Source organism: Arachis ipaensis, chromosome B02 (genome assembly GCF_000816755.2).
Source record: "Arachis ipaensis cultivar K30076 chromosome B02, Araip1.1, whole genome shotgun sequence".
In the NCBI taxonomy this organism is placed as follows: domain Eukaryota; kingdom Viridiplantae; phylum Streptophyta; class Magnoliopsida; order Fabales; family Fabaceae; genus Arachis; species Arachis ipaensis.
Window position 1 is genome coordinate 36,235,889 of NC_029786.2, and position 18,002 is coordinate 36,253,890.

Genomic DNA, 18,002 nt, shown 5'->3' on the forward strand with positions numbered 1-18,002 from the left:
TTTGTGCCAGTTTGGGTGTTCAACTCTGGTTTTGGATCCTTTTCTGGCGCTGGACGCCAGATTTGGGCAGAAGGCTGGCGTTGAACGCCAGTTTACGTCATCTATTCTTGGCCAAAGTATAGACTATTATATATTGCTGGAAAACCCTGGATGTTTACTTTCCAACGCAATTGGAAGCGCGCCATTTCGAGTTCTGTAGCTCCAGAAAATCCACTTTGAGTGCAGGGAGGTCAGAATCCAACAGCATCAGCAGTCCTTCTTCAACCTCTGAATCTGATTTTTGCTCAAGTCCCTCAATTTCAGCCAGAAAATACCTGAAATCACAGAAAAACACACAAACTCATAGTAAAGTCCAGAAATGTGAATTTAACATAAAAACTAATGAAAACATCCCTAAAAGTAACTAGATTCTACTAAAAACATACTAAAAACAATGCCAAAAAGCGTATAAATTATCCGCTCATCAGTTTCTTTAGTTCTAGCCTATACCACAATGGCCCTAATCGCCCCGTACCTCGGCTGAACTGATGTCTCGAGAAGTCCCCAACGAAGTCATGAATTAGCCGTCTAAGAGATGTATAATCAAGCTTGTGGTTCAATACTATCCCATCAAGGACTAGCAAGAACCTATGTGAATAGTGATGACGGTCAAGTTACACTCCCAATCCATTAGGATGAGGAACGAAGATACATCTTAGAATAGAATCAAGCATAGATTGAAATAGAATAGTGATATTATTAATCCATAAGAATCAACAGAGCTCCTAACCTTAACCTAGGAGGTTAGTGACTTATCCTGTACAGAAAATAATAGTGAAAGGTTCGAATGGCAATGATCTCTAACAAGGGTGATCTTTGTTCTATATATACTAGTCTGCTAACTAAGAATTACAGAAAATAAGATAAACTAGTATTGTAGTGCGAAAATCTACTTTCTGAGCCCACTTGGTGAGTGCTTGGGCTGAGCTTGAGTGAAGCCACGATCTGCAACTTTTTTAAATCAACATGTTATAAATGTTCCTTTTTAGTTAATTAAAAAACATAACAAAAGTGTTGCTTTAATAAATTAAATAAACAACATTTATTGTATTCATATATCACATTTTATAAAAGTTTCTTTAAAATTTTTAATAAACATCAACTTATAAATATTGTCTAAAATAAATTAATATTTTTTCTTAAAATTATAATCTTCTCTCCAAATATTTTAACAAATTTTTTTCCCACTTTAACTAAAAAAAAGAAAAACAAAACCTTTTTCCTCCACGGGCCTTCAATTCATCATCTTCTCCTTTTACTGAAACAAAATCCCAACCCTAATTTTTGAAATTACAAACACAAAATCATCTTCATCTTCCTCTCTTCGATGATGGCAGTAGAAGAGACATTGACGTGTGTTCTTCTCTGCTAATTCATCCTCATCTTCATCTTCTTTTCTTCGAGGATGGCAATGGAGGCCTTGACACGCATTTGAGCTTTGATTCTCTTTGCTCACAGTTCGAGATTTAATCTTCTCTGCTTGCATTCGAGATTCAATCCACTTTGTTCGCGTTTGACCTTCAATCGTCTCCGTTATAAATAAATATATAAAGTATATATTATAGTGCTTATTTGTTGAGATTAGCAATTATTCTGGAAAATTTAAGTTATGACAAGTTCTTCTCCTTTTAATCTTCTTTGCCAGTTTCTGCTTCATCGGCACCTTCGCTTCACTCTTGCGCCGCCTCAGCATCGAGCGTGGTGCAATGCCGCCACACCAACTACAAACCCGTACCACCTGGGGAAGGAGAAGGAAGAGGAGATTTTGAGGGACATTGAGCATGTGGTTACACTAACCAAAGATATTATTCACTCTCGAAGGTAACTAAGTAACTAACTAAGCTTGTTATTCAGCTTTGCGCTCTTTCTGTTTGTTATATTGTCTCAGTCATTGGTTACTCTTTCTTCTATCTTTTGTTTTTCTCCAAGTACAAATAAGTAGTTTCGTTGTTGTTCCTGTGTGGATACCTGGAGAGGAGCTCGGCTTCTGGGTGTTGGCGCCGAGTTGTTATCTTCGATTTCGATTATGAGCCTTGAGAAAGTCCGAGCTTTACGCCTGGAGAGATGTCCAATTGTGCAGAGTGTGAACAAGAAACAAAGGGGGAGTGTACCTGCAAAGGCACTCCAAAACTTAAATTAGTATTGAAAATTCAATGTGTGTCCTTGGGGTAGAATGTCATACCTTTATATGTGAAGCAAAGTAGGTCGATTATACTTTTGTTGGTCGTCGGTATTGAAGAGCAGTTATTAGAATTTAGTGGGTGGTAATGTTAGGTCGGACGTTTCACTTTTAGAAGGCAGTGCGTTGCACTGAAATGTAACGATTTATGCCAAGTTATGGTCCATAATGCCGAGTTATGGTCCAAAATGTCGAATTATAGTGTTTGATGCCGAGTTATGACATCGACCTAGTAACGGTCAGATCTTAACCCCCAAGCTTGGCCTGAGAATTGTGTTTAATGAAGCAGTTTGAGCTTTTTAATGAGCAATTCGGTCGATGAGTTGGTGCTTAACTCGGCATTTGACGTGGCCGTAAAGCCCCCAGTTCAAGATGCTTTGTTAAACAGTTAATAAAGTAATATTAATAAGAGAGAGAAACTGGTGCGTATACTTATTAATGACGTGCGTCTTCCCAATGCACATCATTTCTCTTGGGGTAGTTGAAGTGACGGTTAGGATGTATTGGGAAGCAGTTTTGGGGTTTTGAATTTAACCTTGGAGTTGAAAAGGTTAGGTATTTTGGCATAAGGGTATTTGAGCTTTATCAGAGGAATTTGAAGCAAAACATGAGCAAGAGAGGTATTATGTTGTTTTATTTCTGTCATCTGTGACCTCTGTTTTTCTTCTCTTTTTCTAGTTTGTTGTTCTTTCCCTTTTCTGTTATTTTTTTGATAATGGGGTTTGAGAAAGAGAAGAAGGAAAAGATTGACTAGTCATATGATTGGGTGAATGAGGATGTGAGGAAGCATCCGTCGCTCTTTTTGGATGGCGGTGCCGTGAAGGAGATAGACATTAGTAAAGTAGTGAGGGGTGGGTGTAGGTTGCGGTTGGATTTGCTTCCTTGTGTTGTTGATGATCGGGTGTTCCACAGGGGGGAAGGTTTTGAGTTCTTTTATATGTATAGTAGTGTGTTAGAGGAGTTGGGAGTGATGCTTCCATTTAGTGATTTCGAGTGTCAGGTGCTGAAACAACTGAACTGTGCACCTTCACAACTCCATCCCAATGGTTAGGCATTCCTTCGTGGGTTTGAAATTCTGATGGAGTTTTTGGAGGAGCCGCCTACAGTGGAGTTGTTTTTCTCACTGTTCCAAGAAAAAGGTGTTTGGAAGGGGGTTGGGTGAATTTGAACAGTTCACCGGGGTTTGCTGTGTTTAAGCTTTACAAGTCATCATTCAAAAACTTTAAGGAGATGTATATGAAGATTAGGAGTGTGGAGGGTGACTTTCCTTTTTATATGGACGAGTTGCTAGGGGAGAAATTCCCTTTGTGGTGGTGTTCGGAACCTCAGAGTATTCTGGGGCCTGAATCAATATGTCCCAGGAATCCATGTATTATCGAATATTTGGTAGAAGAAATAAATCGGAAGAACTTGTTGTTGGTGTTTGAGTTATTGCAGTGGGATGAAAATAGGCAAGCTGTAGTGGATTACTTAGGTGAGCTGTTTTCCTGGAGAGCATTTAAAAAAGTGAAAATTACTTATAACCATTTGATTTTTCTTGTGCTAGGTGGAAAATATCTTGGAGTTTCTGCGGCGACCCTAAGAGCTTGGGTGAAGAGTAAAAATCTTGAGAAGGAGGGTTCGACGTCAAAGGCCGATAGAGTGGTCGGAGCTGGTGAGGTGGACCAGCTGAAACCTAGAAGAAGAAAGGTTATTTTGAAAAGAAAGAAGGGCAATGTAGTGGACCTATCTGAGGGTTCTAAGGAGGAAGAGGTGCCGGTGGAGGAGCTTTATAAATTTATAGGGAATCAGAAGAGGTTACATGAACTTGCTGAGCAAAGTGATGGGTCGTCGGTGTGGGCCAAAGATTTTCCATATATGGCCGTTGCCGACGAAGTTTGTCAGTCGTCGGTGACGTGACTTTGGCTGAGGAAGTTGGTGACACTGCGATCGACCAATATATGCAAGTAAAGTAAACTGGGTTTGATGGTTTTATGTGTTTGATATAAGTGGTTAGTGTGATGCTGTTTGTTTGTTTTGGTAAAGGTTATTGGTCTCCGTTTGGCAAGCCTTGGTCGAAGCCAGGAAAAGAAGCATCGCAAGCTGTCCGACCAGAAGTCATTCTTAGTATTGAAGGAAGAGCTCGGCGTAAAGAATGCGAAGGTTGTTGAGTTGGAGGCGAAGTTGTCAGAGAGTGAGAAAGATTTGAAGTTGATGAAAGAAAACTATTCCAAAGAGGTTGAGGATTTGTAGAAGGAGGCCAAACTTTCTTCTATGACTACTCAGGTGGTTGGAGTAACAGCAAAATTAAAGGAGTTTGAGAAAAGTAAGGCAACGGAAATATTGGACTCCTTCGTTGAAGGTTTTGAAAGGGATTTGTTGCAAGCAAAGTTTCTGGCTCCTGATGCTGATTTTTCCCAGATGGATCCGGGCAAAATCATCAGAGATGGAGTCATGGTGGAAGATAATGGAGTTGCTAAGGAGGAAGATGAAAATGTTGAATAATGATTATATGTTTTTTCTATTGTATTTGCTGAACAGTTAGTAGTTGTTGTAGTTGGACTTGTTGCTCCTTTGTGAGGTTTTTTGAACATTGTTGTAGGTGTCTTATTAAAAAGAAAAGGCATTTTGCTCCATGATGACATATGATGTCAGTTTGCATAAATAGGTTTTGACAGATATTTTGAATTATGATAACTTGTTTGTCATTGCTGTAAGGATGTCTTTTCTAAACTGTAGTTTTTGAAGCTTTATTTGAATATCGAGGATGGACTAACGATCCACGAATTGGGATTTAGGAAGATAGATGATTGTATTTCTATATTGCCAAATAGCAAAGAATAGAAGGATGTATTTGCACGATACTGCTTCTTTATGTATAGATGAACAGATTGGTTTGTTTGATTTGTTTGGTAATTGTCGTATGATCGGCAATTGGTGTTTAACTGGTGACGTCCGAATTGATTGGTGATTGGTTTATGTATAATGTTCAGTGAAGGTCGAGTAGGCCGATTTTAGCGAGTTGCCGAATAATTGGATTAGGGATAGGGGTTGTTTGATTGGTAATTTTCAGTGTAATCAGATTCGGTCTAAAGTTTGACTGTATTTTTTACTGATAATTTTGGAATAGTCGGATTCCAAGTATTGATCGGCAATCATTTTAATGATAAATTCTGAATAGTCGGATTAGGGGTAAGATCAGCTATTTGTTTGACTGATAAATTCCGAATAGTCAGATTAGGGGTAAGATCGGCTATTTGTTTGACTGATAAATTCCGAATTGTTGGTTTCGGAGTAAGATCGGCAGGATAATACTTATAAGGTTATAAATAAAGGAGAAATGTAAAATGCAAAAATAGTGATTTGATGAAATAAGAAAGTTATTTATTGGAGAACCTTTGATTTCAAAGGCGCAGGTAGGTAAGCCTCGTTAAAACCTCTCCAAGCAAAACCCATTTTGGAAAAAATCTTGGTAGTAGGAAAAAGAGTACTTGCCTGTCCCTGACTTTTAACTATAATATGACTTTAAAGATGATACATTCCAAATGTTAGGCAAATCATTACCATCTAAGGTTTGTAATTGGTAAGCTCCATTGCCGATGACTTTTATGATTCGGTAAGGGCCCTCCCAGTTAGCTGCTAGTTTTCCATGGCTTGATGATTTTCTGGCCTGTTCGGTTCTTCTGAGCACAAGATCGTTTACTTGAAAAGAACTTGGGTGAAGTCTTTGATTATATCGCCGAGCTATGCGCTGTTGCATAGCTAGGTGTTTGATTGCTGTGGAAGATCTGACTTCTTCAAGGAGGTCCAGTTCGGATTACTGAGCTGCGTCTTTTGTAGTATGGTTGATAAACCACTATTTTATGGTTTATTTTGTGCTTAATTGAGTGGTTTTTATCTACTCTTCACCTACTTATTCATACTATTTGCATGGTTTTATATTTGCCTTCCTAATTATGTGCTTTGATTGAAAACATGTTTCTTTGGACTTATAATTGCTAATATTAATCCTCTCTTATTACTATTAGATGCCTTGATATGTGTGTTAAGTGTTTTCAGAGATTACAGGGCAGGAATGGCTCAGAGGATGGAAAGGAAGCATGCAAAAGTGGAAGGAATACAAGAAGTTGGAGAAACTGCTAAGCTGTCCAGCCTGACCTCTTCGCACTCAAACAGCTATAACTTTAGCTAGAGAGGTCCAAACGATGCAGTTTCAGTTGCGTTGGAAAGCTAACATCCCGGGCTTCGATTTGATATATAATAATGCTATAGTTGCCCTAATGCTAGGCGACGCGAACGCGTGACCCACGCGGATGCGTTGTATCTGTGAACTTCAGTCCGCGCGGCCGCGTGGGCGACGCCTCCGCGTCACTTGCCCGCGACCTGAACGTACCAGAATACGCTGGGGGCGATTTCTGGGCTGTTTTTGACCCAGTTTGCGGCCCAAAAAACACATATTAAAGGCTATAAAGTGGGAGAATGTATCCATTCATGGGGAGGCTTTCATATTCACAATTTTAGGAGTAGATGTAGTTTTTAGAGAGAGAGGTTCTCTCCTCTCTCTTAGGATTAGGATTTAGGACTTCTCTTAGTTTTAGGAGTGACTCTCAATCCAGGTTCAATGTTCTTTTATTTATTTTTCCATGCATGTCTATGTCAGATTTAAGTTCTTTTGTTAATGCAATTTGAGGTATTTCAGTTTAATATTGCTTTCTTTTATTTACATGATTGTTGCTTTACATCTGAAGGCATTTTTGTTCCAGTAGGTTTACTTTTTCCCTTTTGGTTTTGGTTAAGAAATCAGTAACTCAGGAGTTATCCAACTCAACAGCATAATTGTTAATTGTTATCTTGCCAATTGAATTGAACTTCAATAATCCCAATCTTTTCTTAGGAAATAAATAGGATTCGAAGATCAAACTAATTAGTCCCTTGACTTTCCTTTACTTTAGTAAAGGTTGACTGGTGCACGAAATTGTGATGTCAATGTTCACATTACTCTCTTACAACTTCGCACAACTAACCAGCAAGTGCACTGGGTCGTCCAAGTAATACCTTACGTGAGTAAGGGTCGATCCCACGGAGATTGTTGGCTTGAAGCAAGCTATGGTTATCTCGTAACTCTTAGTCAGGATATAATATCAATAATAATTTTTAGTTTGAATTGTAAAAAGTAAAAAGAGCAGAACACAAATTATACTTGTATGTAGTAATGGAGAATATGTTGGAGTTTTGGAGATGCTTTGTCTTCTGAAATTCTGCTTTCCTCTGTCTTCTTATTCACGCACGCACGTCCTCCTATGGCAAGCTGTGTGTTGGTGGCTCACCGTTGTCAATGGCTACCATCCTTCCTTTCAGTGAAAAGGGTCCAGGTGCTCTGTCACAGCACGGCTAATCATCTGCAGGTTTTCAATTGTACCGGAATAAGATTTACTATCCTTTTGCGTCTGTCACTACGCCTAGCACTCGCGAGTTTGAAGTTTGTCACAGCCATCCAATCCTAGAATCCTACTCGGAATACCACAGACAAAGTTTAGACTTTCTGGATTCTCATGAATGCCGCCATCGATCTAGCTTATACCACAGAGATTCTGATTAAGGAATCTAAGAGATAATCATTCAATCTGATGTAGAACGGAGGTGATTGTCAGATACACATTTATGGATTGAGGAAGGTGATGAGTGTCACGAATCATCACCCTCTCCATAATTAAGCGTGAATGAGTATCTTAGATAGGAACGTGCATGTTTGAATGGAAAACAGAAATACTTGCATTAATTCATCGAGACACAGCAGAGCTCCTCACCCCGAACAATGGAGTTTAGAAACTCATGCTGTCAAAGAGTACAAAGTTCAAATCTAAAATGTCATGAGATACAAAATAAATCTCTAAAAGTTGTTTAAATACTAAACTAGTAACCTAGGTTTACAGAAAATGAGTAAACTATGATAGATAGTGCAGAAATCTACTTCTGGGGCCCACTTGGTGTGTGCTGGGGCTGAGGCTAAAGCTTCTCACATGCCTGGGCTGTTTTGGGCGTTCAACACCAGGCTGTAACCTGTTTCTGGCGTTGAACTCCAACTTGTAACGTATTTCTGGCGCTGGACGCCAGACTGCAACATGGAACTGGCGTTGAACGCCAGTTTACATCATCTATCCTTGAGCAAAGTATGGACTATTATATATTGCTAGAAAGCCCTGGATGTCTACTTTCCAACGCAATTGGAAGCGCGTCAATTGGACTCTTGCAGCTCCAGAAATTCTATTCCGAGTGCAGAGAGGTCAGGATCCAACAGCATCAGCAGTCCTTTTTCAGCCTGAATCAGATTTTTGCTCAGCTCCCTCAATTTCAGCCAGAAAATACCTGAAATTATAGAAAAATACACAAACTCACAGTAAAGTCCAGAAATATAAATTTTTCCTAGAAACTAATGAAAATAAACTAAAAACTAACTAAAACATACTAAAAACTATATGAAATTAACCCCAAAAAGCGTATAAAATATCCGCTGATCATTGACTAAGTGGAATTAAGATTCAATTTTCATTATCATTGATAAAGATAACTTGGTCTGGACTTCCAATTTCTCTTACCTTGCCAAGAGTTTAGTTTACAGTTATTTATTTATTTTACTTGTCATTTAAATATATCTGTGCCCATTGCCCAAACTCAACATTCCCCAAAAACACACTTTTTCATAATCAATAATAAAAACACCTCCCTGCAATTTCTTGAGAAGACGACCCAAGGTTTAAATACTCGGTTATCAATTTTAAAGGGGTTTGTTACTTGTGACAACCAAAACGCTTGTATGAAAGGACTTTTGAAGGTTTAGAAACTATACTTGCAACGAGGATTTATCCGCAAATTTCTAGACCACGCAAAAGTTCTCTCATCAATGGTCGTCCATTTCAATGCGTAGTGAGGATTGGGAGATCTCCACGGGTATCATTGTGTTGGAACCGTAGACTAGTCGGAAAGGTGTTTCCTTTGTTTTGAGTGGATGGTCGTATTGTATCCCCATATGATCTCTGGGATGAGTTCGGCCTAAAGCCCTTTGGCATCGTCGAGTTTCTTCCATAAAGCATGTAAGATGACCTTATTCGCGGCCTCTGCTAGCCCATTTGTTTGTGGGTGCTCTACTGATGAAAAATGTTGTTTGACATTTAGATTCTACAAAAAGGAGATGAATTTTTTATCGACAAACTGGCGTCGATTATCAGTGATAATGTGCCGGGGTATGCCGAATCGACAGATAATATGCTTCCATACAAAGGAGATCATTTGTTGTGAGGCGATCTTTGCTAAGGGTTGTGCCTCTATCCATTTTGAGAAGTAATCAATTGTTACTTTTAAAAATTTTACCTGGCCGGCCGCGAGGGGGAAAGGGCCGAGGATGTCGAGCCCCCATTGATTGAACGGCCAACTTACCTTAGAACAGTATAGTAGTTCGGCTGGAAGGTGGGTGATCGGACTGTGTTTCTGGCAGTTGTCACAGTTTTTTACCTTTGTTTTACAATCTTGTTGCAACGTCGACCAATAGAAACCAACTCGGAGGATCTTTGAAGACAGGCTCCGAGCTTTGAAGTGTGTACCATAGATACCTTCATGTGCTTCGGCAAGTACAAGATCGGCTTCTGATCTACAAAGACATTTTAGTAAAGGACGAGAGAATCCTTGTTTATATAGGCAATTGTTATAAATTGTGAATAATGAGGCTTGTCGGCGAAAGTGCCAATTTTTTTCGGCTTTGCCTAGCAAGATTCCTGTCCGAAGATAGTTTATGTATGGTGTTCTCCAATCTGCATCCTGCGTTACACTTAGAACTTCTGTTAATTCTATACTTGGTTTAAGTAAGGTAGATCGGTGAAGAGATGAATTATTTGTTTGGGTGCTGGCGAGCTTAGAGAGAATGTCAGCTCGGTATTGTTCTCCTGAGGTATATGTTCAATGTGACATTTATGAAAATTTGAAAGCAAAGTTTGAACAATTGCTAGGTATTTGGATAATAAAGGGTCTTTTACTTGGTACAGCTTGTTTACTTGCTGAACAATGAGCAGAGAATCATAGTATACCTTAAGCTCGACTATATTGAGATCGGAAGCTAGTCTGAGGCCGGTAATAAGAGCTTCATACTCACTCTGGTTGTTGCTCGCCTTGAAGGAAAAGTGTAGCGATTGCTCAATGACGTTACCATTTCAATCATCGAGTATGATCCCGGCGCCACACCCGTGTGGGTTAGAGGAGCCGTTTACATACAAAGACCATTCTGGTGGATTTTCGGCGATGTCCGGTACTGTAAATTCGGCAATGAAATCAGCCAAGAATTGAGATTTGATAGATGATCATCCTTGGTATCTGATGTCAAACTTGGAAAGTTCGACCAACTATTTTACTAGTCGGCCAGCCAGTTCTGGTTTCTGAAGGACTTGTTGCAAAGGTTGGTCCATCCGAACATGGATGACATGACTCTGGAAGTATGGCCGTAGTCTTCTTGCTGAGAAGACTAGAGCCAAAGCCAATTTTTCAATGCTCAGGTAGCAAAGTTTAGCATTCTGTAGTGTTTTGTGGTGAAATAAATCAGCAACTGTTGTTGTTGCCTTTCTGTAATGAGAGCGAAGCTTACAGCCCAGTTAGTCACAAATAAATATAAGAATAATGGTTCTCTTTAAAAGGGGGTTTGTAAAATTGGTAATTTTGAAAGAGTTTCTTTGATGGTTGTGAATTCCTGTTCACATTCATCGGTCCATTGGAAATCCTTTTTCTTTTTTAAAGTTTGGAAGAAACATAAAGACTTAGAAGCTAGGCAAGGTAAGAATCTAGAGAGTGCAGCAAGTCTCCCTGTCAACCGCTGGACTTCTTTGACAGTTTGTGGGCTTGTCATATCCAAAACAGCTCGGCACTTTTCTGGATTAGCTTCAATACCTCAGCTAGTGAGCATGAAGCTGAGGAATTTGCCACTTTGTATGCCAAATGCACACTTCTCGGGGTTTAACCGCATGTTGTATTTTCTAATTTGACCGAAGATTTCTGCGAGGTCATCAAGGTGGTTATTACCGATCTTAGTTTTGGCGACCATATCATCAACGTAGACCTCGATGTTCCTGCCGATCTGTTGGGCGAATACTTTGTCCATTAGGCGTTGATATGTTGCACCTACATTCTTAAGCCCAAATGGCATTACTTTATAACAGTAGTTTCCATATTCAGTAATAAAGGCTGTCTTGCTTTGATCGGCTGGATGCATTTGAATCTGGTTATAGCCAGAGTATGCATCCATAAAGCTGAGTTTTTCATAACCAGAGGCATTATCAACTAAACATTCAATAGAGGGTAAGGGATAAGATTTTTTTGGGCATGCTTTGTTGAGATCGGTGAAATCAACACATATGCGCCATTTACCGTTATATTTTTTCACCATGACGATATTCGCCAGCCATGTTGTGAATCTGATTTCCTGAATGAAGCCGGCATTGATGAGCTTCTTGGTTTCTTCCAGAGAGGCTTATTTGCGGTCATGGCCGAGGTTGCGCTTTTTCTGTGCTATAGGTCGGATAGAATGATTTAATGCTAGTTTGTGGGATATGACAGAATGGGTCAATTCCTGGCATGTCAGCTGGGGTCCAAGCAAACAAGTCGGCATTTTGTTGTATGAATGTTCAGAATAAGGCCTTCTTCTCCGAGCTTAATGTGGATCCAACATAAGTGAACTTTTCTGGGCTATCTGTGAAATAGATTTTATGCAGAACTTCAGTCGGGGTTGGTCGATCTAGGCTTCCTGCCCTGGGATCAAGGTCGGCCAGTACTGGTAGCTCGGCTTGGTTACTGATACTGTTCACGCGGGCTTGCGTACTCTGATTAGGTTTTTTGAAATTATTGTTGTAGCATTCTCTGGCCTCTTGGGCATCGCTGTGAATGGTTGCAATTGTATTATCCTGCAAAAAGAACTTAACACAGAGATGAATTGTAGACACAATAGCATCGAACCTATTTAAAAAAGGTCGGCCAAGTAACAAATTGTAAGGACTAAAATAGTCAACAACTAAGTATTGAATATCTAAGGTTTTTGATAAGGGAAACTCACCGAGTGTGGTTTAGAACCACACAGAGCCCATAAGCTGGACCCTCTCACCTGAGAAACCGACCAAGTCTCCAGTGGAAGGTTGAAGGATGTTGTTGCTCAATTTCATCTTTTGAAATGTTGAGTAAAAGAGAACATCGGCACTCCTCCCAGGGTCTAATAAAACCTTTTTGACTAGGAGATCTCCAAGCAGTAGGAAAATCACGACCGGGTCGTTTAGATTTGGTATGTTGGTGTTAAGGTCGGATGTCTGGAATGTTATGTGAGGAAAGTGTGGAGGTGTCTGCTGTTGATGTTGATCAGCTTCTATGGAGAGCATAGCTCGGTAAGACTGCTTTCTTGCCGAGCTTGTGACCCCTCCACCTACAAAACCTCCAGAAATACAATTAATAATACGTCTTGGTTAGTCGGGAGGATTGGTGTTCGGTCGGTCTGTATCTCGGCCATGCTGTGTTGCCGAGCTTTGGTCACCAGGGAGAGGTGCGCGTCATTGTATGTGGCCGCCAATGTACTTGTCAAGATGGCCTTGCCAAGCTAACCGCTCCAGGAGATCTTTGGCGATGACACACTCGTCAGTAGTGTGTCCGTACTTTTGATGAAAAGAACATTATTTTGATCTGTCCGCGCCTTTTAAATGTGGATAGCTGCCAGCTTTTCTTGGTGGCTTGATCAACTTTGAATTCAATATCTCCTTGATGATGTCATCACGCTTGGTGTTGAACTGAGTATAAGATTCATATCGGGGAGTTGGTTTGAAGTTTTTCTTGCTATCTCGTGCTTTGTCGTCATCTCTGTATTGTGGTTTTTCTATTTTTCGAGCTTGTCGGAGTTCTTCGATGTCAATCTGACCTTTCGCTTTTTCACGAAACTCGGCCATGGTTTTAGGTTTGGCCACGGCAATGGTCTCCTGGAATTTTTCAGGTCGGAGTCCACTTTTTATTACGTGTAGTTCCACCTCGGGGTGGAGATTAGGTATACTCATGGCTATCTTCGTGAAGCGCGTCATGTAGTCTCTGAGGCTTTCGTGCTGGCCTTGTTTGATTGTGTTTAAGTAATCGGAGCCATGTAGATAGATGGATGATCCAGCGAAATGCTCCTTGAAAGGCTTTGATAGGTCTCAAAAATGAGAAATAGAATCTGCAGGCAAAGAACAAAACCAATCAAGTGCAGGACCATCTCAGTAAGATGGAAAACAACGACATAAAACTTTATCAGATGCACCGTTTACTATCATTATGGAGGTGGAACTTTTTGATGTATTTCTTCGGATCACCTAGCTCATCATAGGGGGTTAGGGTGGTCGGCAGAGTGAACCTCCTGGACAACACGAAGTTCATCACCTCGGCCGTGAATGGCCCAGGGGAGTTTTCTAGGTTGTCATCCTCGTCTCTGGATGAGCTTCCTCATTGTGTTCAGGTTGCTCTTCTTCCTTTCGAGCAGTTTCGGAGACATGCGTCGGCCCTGACTGATGCTCGGCTTCTTCTGTTCGTTCTTGTCGATCGTTATTATTTTCGATTTGGATATTATTCAAATTAGCAATATGATTTGCCATTCTTTGGTTCTCTTCAGCCATGCGCTGGTTGGTTTGCCGTAACTCGGTCACCATTTGAAGGAGTTCAGATGGCGTGGGTGGAAGTTGCTTAGCCATGGCTTCAGGCGAGAACGTCGAGGCCGATGATATAAAGAAGAAATTATATTCTCGACCCCATAGTAGGCGCCAATTGTTCCTGTGTGGATACCTGGAGGGGAGCTCGGCTTCTGGGAGTTAGCGCCGAGTTGTTATCTTCGGTGCCAATCTATGAGCCTTGAGAAAGTCCGAGCTTCATGCCTGGGGAGATGTCCAATCGTGCAGAGTGTGAACAAGAAACAAGGAGAGAGTGTACCTGCAAAGGCACTCCGAAACTTAAGTTAGTATTGAGAATTCAATGTATGTCCTTGGGGTAGAATGTCATACCTTTATATGTGAAGCAAAGTAGGTCAGTCATACTTTTGTTGGTCGTCGGTATTGAAGAGCAGTTATTAGAATTTAGTGGGTGGTAATGTTAGGTCGGACGTTTCACTTTTAGAAGGAAGTCCGTTGAGCTGAAATGTAACGCTTTATGTTGAGTTATGGTCCATAATGCCGAGTTATGGTCCAAAATGCCGAATTATAGTGTTTGATGCCGAGTTATGACATCGGCCTAGTAACCGTCAAATCATTTGTGATTAAGTTCCTTTAGAGTGTGTTGCAAGCTGCATTTTAGAGGGTAAAATGCATCATTTGGGTGTTGTGTTATATCACTTTAAAACTGACGGTGAGGGTGATGATGGCGTAGCAGACGTCAGTGATGGAGTTGAAACTGAAGGTGATGGCACTGTTGGAGAGTACTGTGGGGAGCCTATGGGTGCAGTTTCAGTGCCGGTGGGAGGTTGCGAAACAGGGGAAGTATTTTGTATGGTGGTTGTGATGATGTTGGTGTTGGAGCGGCAACACTATAGGGAGGGTGAGAATGTGGTGATGGTGTTTTTGGAGGGTTTGGGTGATGGTTATTGTGGGTAGTAGGCGAAGGAGCTTGAGAAATTGGTTATGGAACATATGGAGGATTAGGTTATGGTTGTTATGAGCAGAGGAAGGAACCTGTGGTGGAGTTGGAGTATGATAACGTGGTTGAGAAATTGGTGTTTGTACATATGGAGAAGGTGGTGATCTTGGTGTTTCTGGTTGAACAATTAGAGTGTATGGAGGGTTAGGATGATGATTGTTATGGCCAGGGGAAGGAGCAATTTTTGATGGAATTATTGGAGTGTATGGAGGGTTATGGCCGGGGGAAGGAGCAGCTTGCGGTGGAGTTGGAGTAACATATGGTGGAATAATTGGAGTATGGCCAGGGAAAGGAGCTTGTGGTGGTGTGGAAGTAACATATGGTGGTGATGGAGTTTTTGGTGGGATTATTGGAGTATATGGAGGGTTATGGTCAGGGGAGGGAGCTTGTGGAGGAGGGTCAGGATGATGATTAACTTAAATAACATTTACTACTAATTGTAATTAACTTAAAATAAAAATTATGACCTTTAGTACTAAAAAAAAGTTCTCATCAAACATTAGCACATAATCTTTGCCGTTTAGGTACCTTTTTGCCTATAAAACACTGGCTTATTGGCTTTCACAAAACAATCAGAATGAGACTTGTAAATCTTGTGTTATTAACTTGTTCACACAATAACCGAATCATAAATAGAAGCCTTTCATTCCATCCTCTCTTTCACTTTCTCCATATTAAATAGCCAAAACAAAAAGAGAAGAAAATTAAAGGTTTCAAATCTGAAGAAGAATAATAATACAACCACCATCATTTATTAATATTCTTTCAGGTAACATATATATTCTATATATTATATAGTAGATCTTCAAGTTTAAGGTGTTTTCCTTATCTGCTTTTCCCTTCTCTGATCTATTGAGTTTTTTCTCACATATTTTCCCCTTAAAAATAAAAAGTTAAAGAAAGAATCTCCACATTCATTCATCTTTGTTATTTATTTATTTATTTGGTATACTACTTAGAAGGGACGAAGAGTAATGAAAAAGGTCCTTTTTATATATATATATATATATAGTTGATGAGAGTATTCTGAAGTCTGTGTATGTGAGAGAAAACAAGACAATTTTAAAACGTTGTTTCAGTGTTCTTTTTCTTTCTTTTTTTTTTAATATTTATTTGTGTATAAGAGTCCTAGCTAGTTTTTACAAGGCTTTTCAAGGTATGAAATTGTATTTTGGTTTGATCATGTTCCTTTTCTTTTTTATTTTGTGATATAGATCCATAAGATAAGTTGTAATTAAGAAATGCAAAAGATTATCAAAATTTATTGTGTATTTTTTTATTTATTTCTGTTATACTAATTTCTGGATTTTTTTTTCTTGAAGGAGATTGATAAAAAAATATTTACAAATTTTTGGGGAACACTAAGTACAAATTGTGCATATATAGCAAATTGTTGCAGTATGACCTCATAAGGTATTTCTATCTTATACTTATTTGCTTTTATATGTTTATGTTATTCTTTTGTACTTTTTTATGTAACAAAATATTAATTGTTTAATTAAAAAATTAAAATATAAAAGTATTTTTATTTTAAAATATATCTTTTCAAAAGTAATTATTAATATTTCTTTTAGAATAATAAAAGAATTATGATGATTAGTTTGTATTTAGTTAGCTTTTTTTTTATTTTGGTCTCATTCTTATATTTTAATAAAAATGAAGAGACCCATTTTAAAATTATTATGGTTCAATGTGGATTATAAATTATATTCAAACTAAGAAGAATTTTATATGTATTCAAATTTCTCAAATTTATCTTTCAAATATTATAAATAAAGAGCTTAATCAACACTTAAAGTACGCTGTGTATCTTTACTCTTTATTATACTAATTGATATATATTTATGTTATTCTTTTGTACTTTTTTATATATTTTATATTAAGCAACCGTGCATATATAGCAAGTTTCAGATTCTATTTTGATAAATAAAAATTATTTTTAGCTGATGTTTAAGACTATAATTGTTTTTTTAGTTTAATAATAATATCACTATGAACAATTAAGTTTTCTCAGGACTCATCCAAAAATTGAATGAGTATACCAAGACATAACTAAGAGTTTAGGGACGACGTCAATAGATTCTTGGACTATGCTTACTCCGTTAAAAATCCTCAAGGAGAGAAAATTCTATGTCCTTGTGCAAAATATTACAACTTCCTTTGGGGTCAAGTTATTCCGTTGGAAATCCTCACTTATCACATATTGTAAGGCTACATAGATTCTTTTTCTCTCCTTGGCACTTTTTTCTAGTTCTTGCTTTAAGGACAAATGGAATTTGATTCATGAACTTAGTGGCTGTTCTTTCATATTCTCTCAAATTTTTTTGTATCTAAGTTTTCTAAAACTTAATTTCTGTGATATCTACTTTTGATGAATTGTCTCTCTATTTACTATAAACATTTGTGCCAAAGCAAAGAAATAAAAGGAGTAATGATTTTACTTTTATGGTACATATCTCAAACTATAAAAAGAGTAAGGATTTTACTATAAACATTTATGGTACATATCTTAGACTAGTTTCTAAGCTTTAGTACATATCTAGGATTTTACTTTTATGCGGTTCAAAAATAATTGATAGCTGAATAGGTTTATTTTGTTTTATTTCAGAAATACAATGAAAACAAAAACTACTCTAAAGTGGAGAAGACTGGTAAAACAGTATCAAAGCAACAAGCAATTCATGCAGAAAATATAGCAGAAATTCATAAAAAGTAGCATTTTATCTCTCTTATGGTGGCTGGTGATCATGGACAAAAGAGAGTGACTCTTATGCCTTATAAGCAAAGCACTCAAAAAGAAGTCCCAATTTTCAAAAGAATGATAAGTAAGACGAACTAAAAAATTGGAGCTAGTGAAGAAGAACCAGAAAATTTTAAAAAACGTCCAACCATGGATATGGATAAATTTTTGGAGACACATGGAATTCATTTGGAAAGAGAAGATGACGATTTTGAACCAAGTGCTAAAAATGAAAGATCTATTTAGGAAAAGCAACAAAATCTTAAGAAGATAAATACAAAATTAAGTTGTCAAGCCATGACACTTGATATATTTTTGGAGACAAATGGGATTCATGTGGAAGGAGAGGAGGAATATAGTGGAGCAAATGCTAATGAAGTTGGAGATGATGATGATGAT

General features: G+C 38.6%; 1 long non-coding RNA gene across 1 annotated transcript; it reads left to right on the forward strand.

The window, feature by feature from the left end:
• LOC110268818 lies at positions 15,387–16,849 on the forward strand. Its single transcript, XR_002357364.1, has 3 exons — positions 15,387–15,632; positions 16,078–16,093; positions 16,838–16,849. It is a non-coding gene; the product is annotated as an uncharacterized LOC110268818 (long non-coding RNA).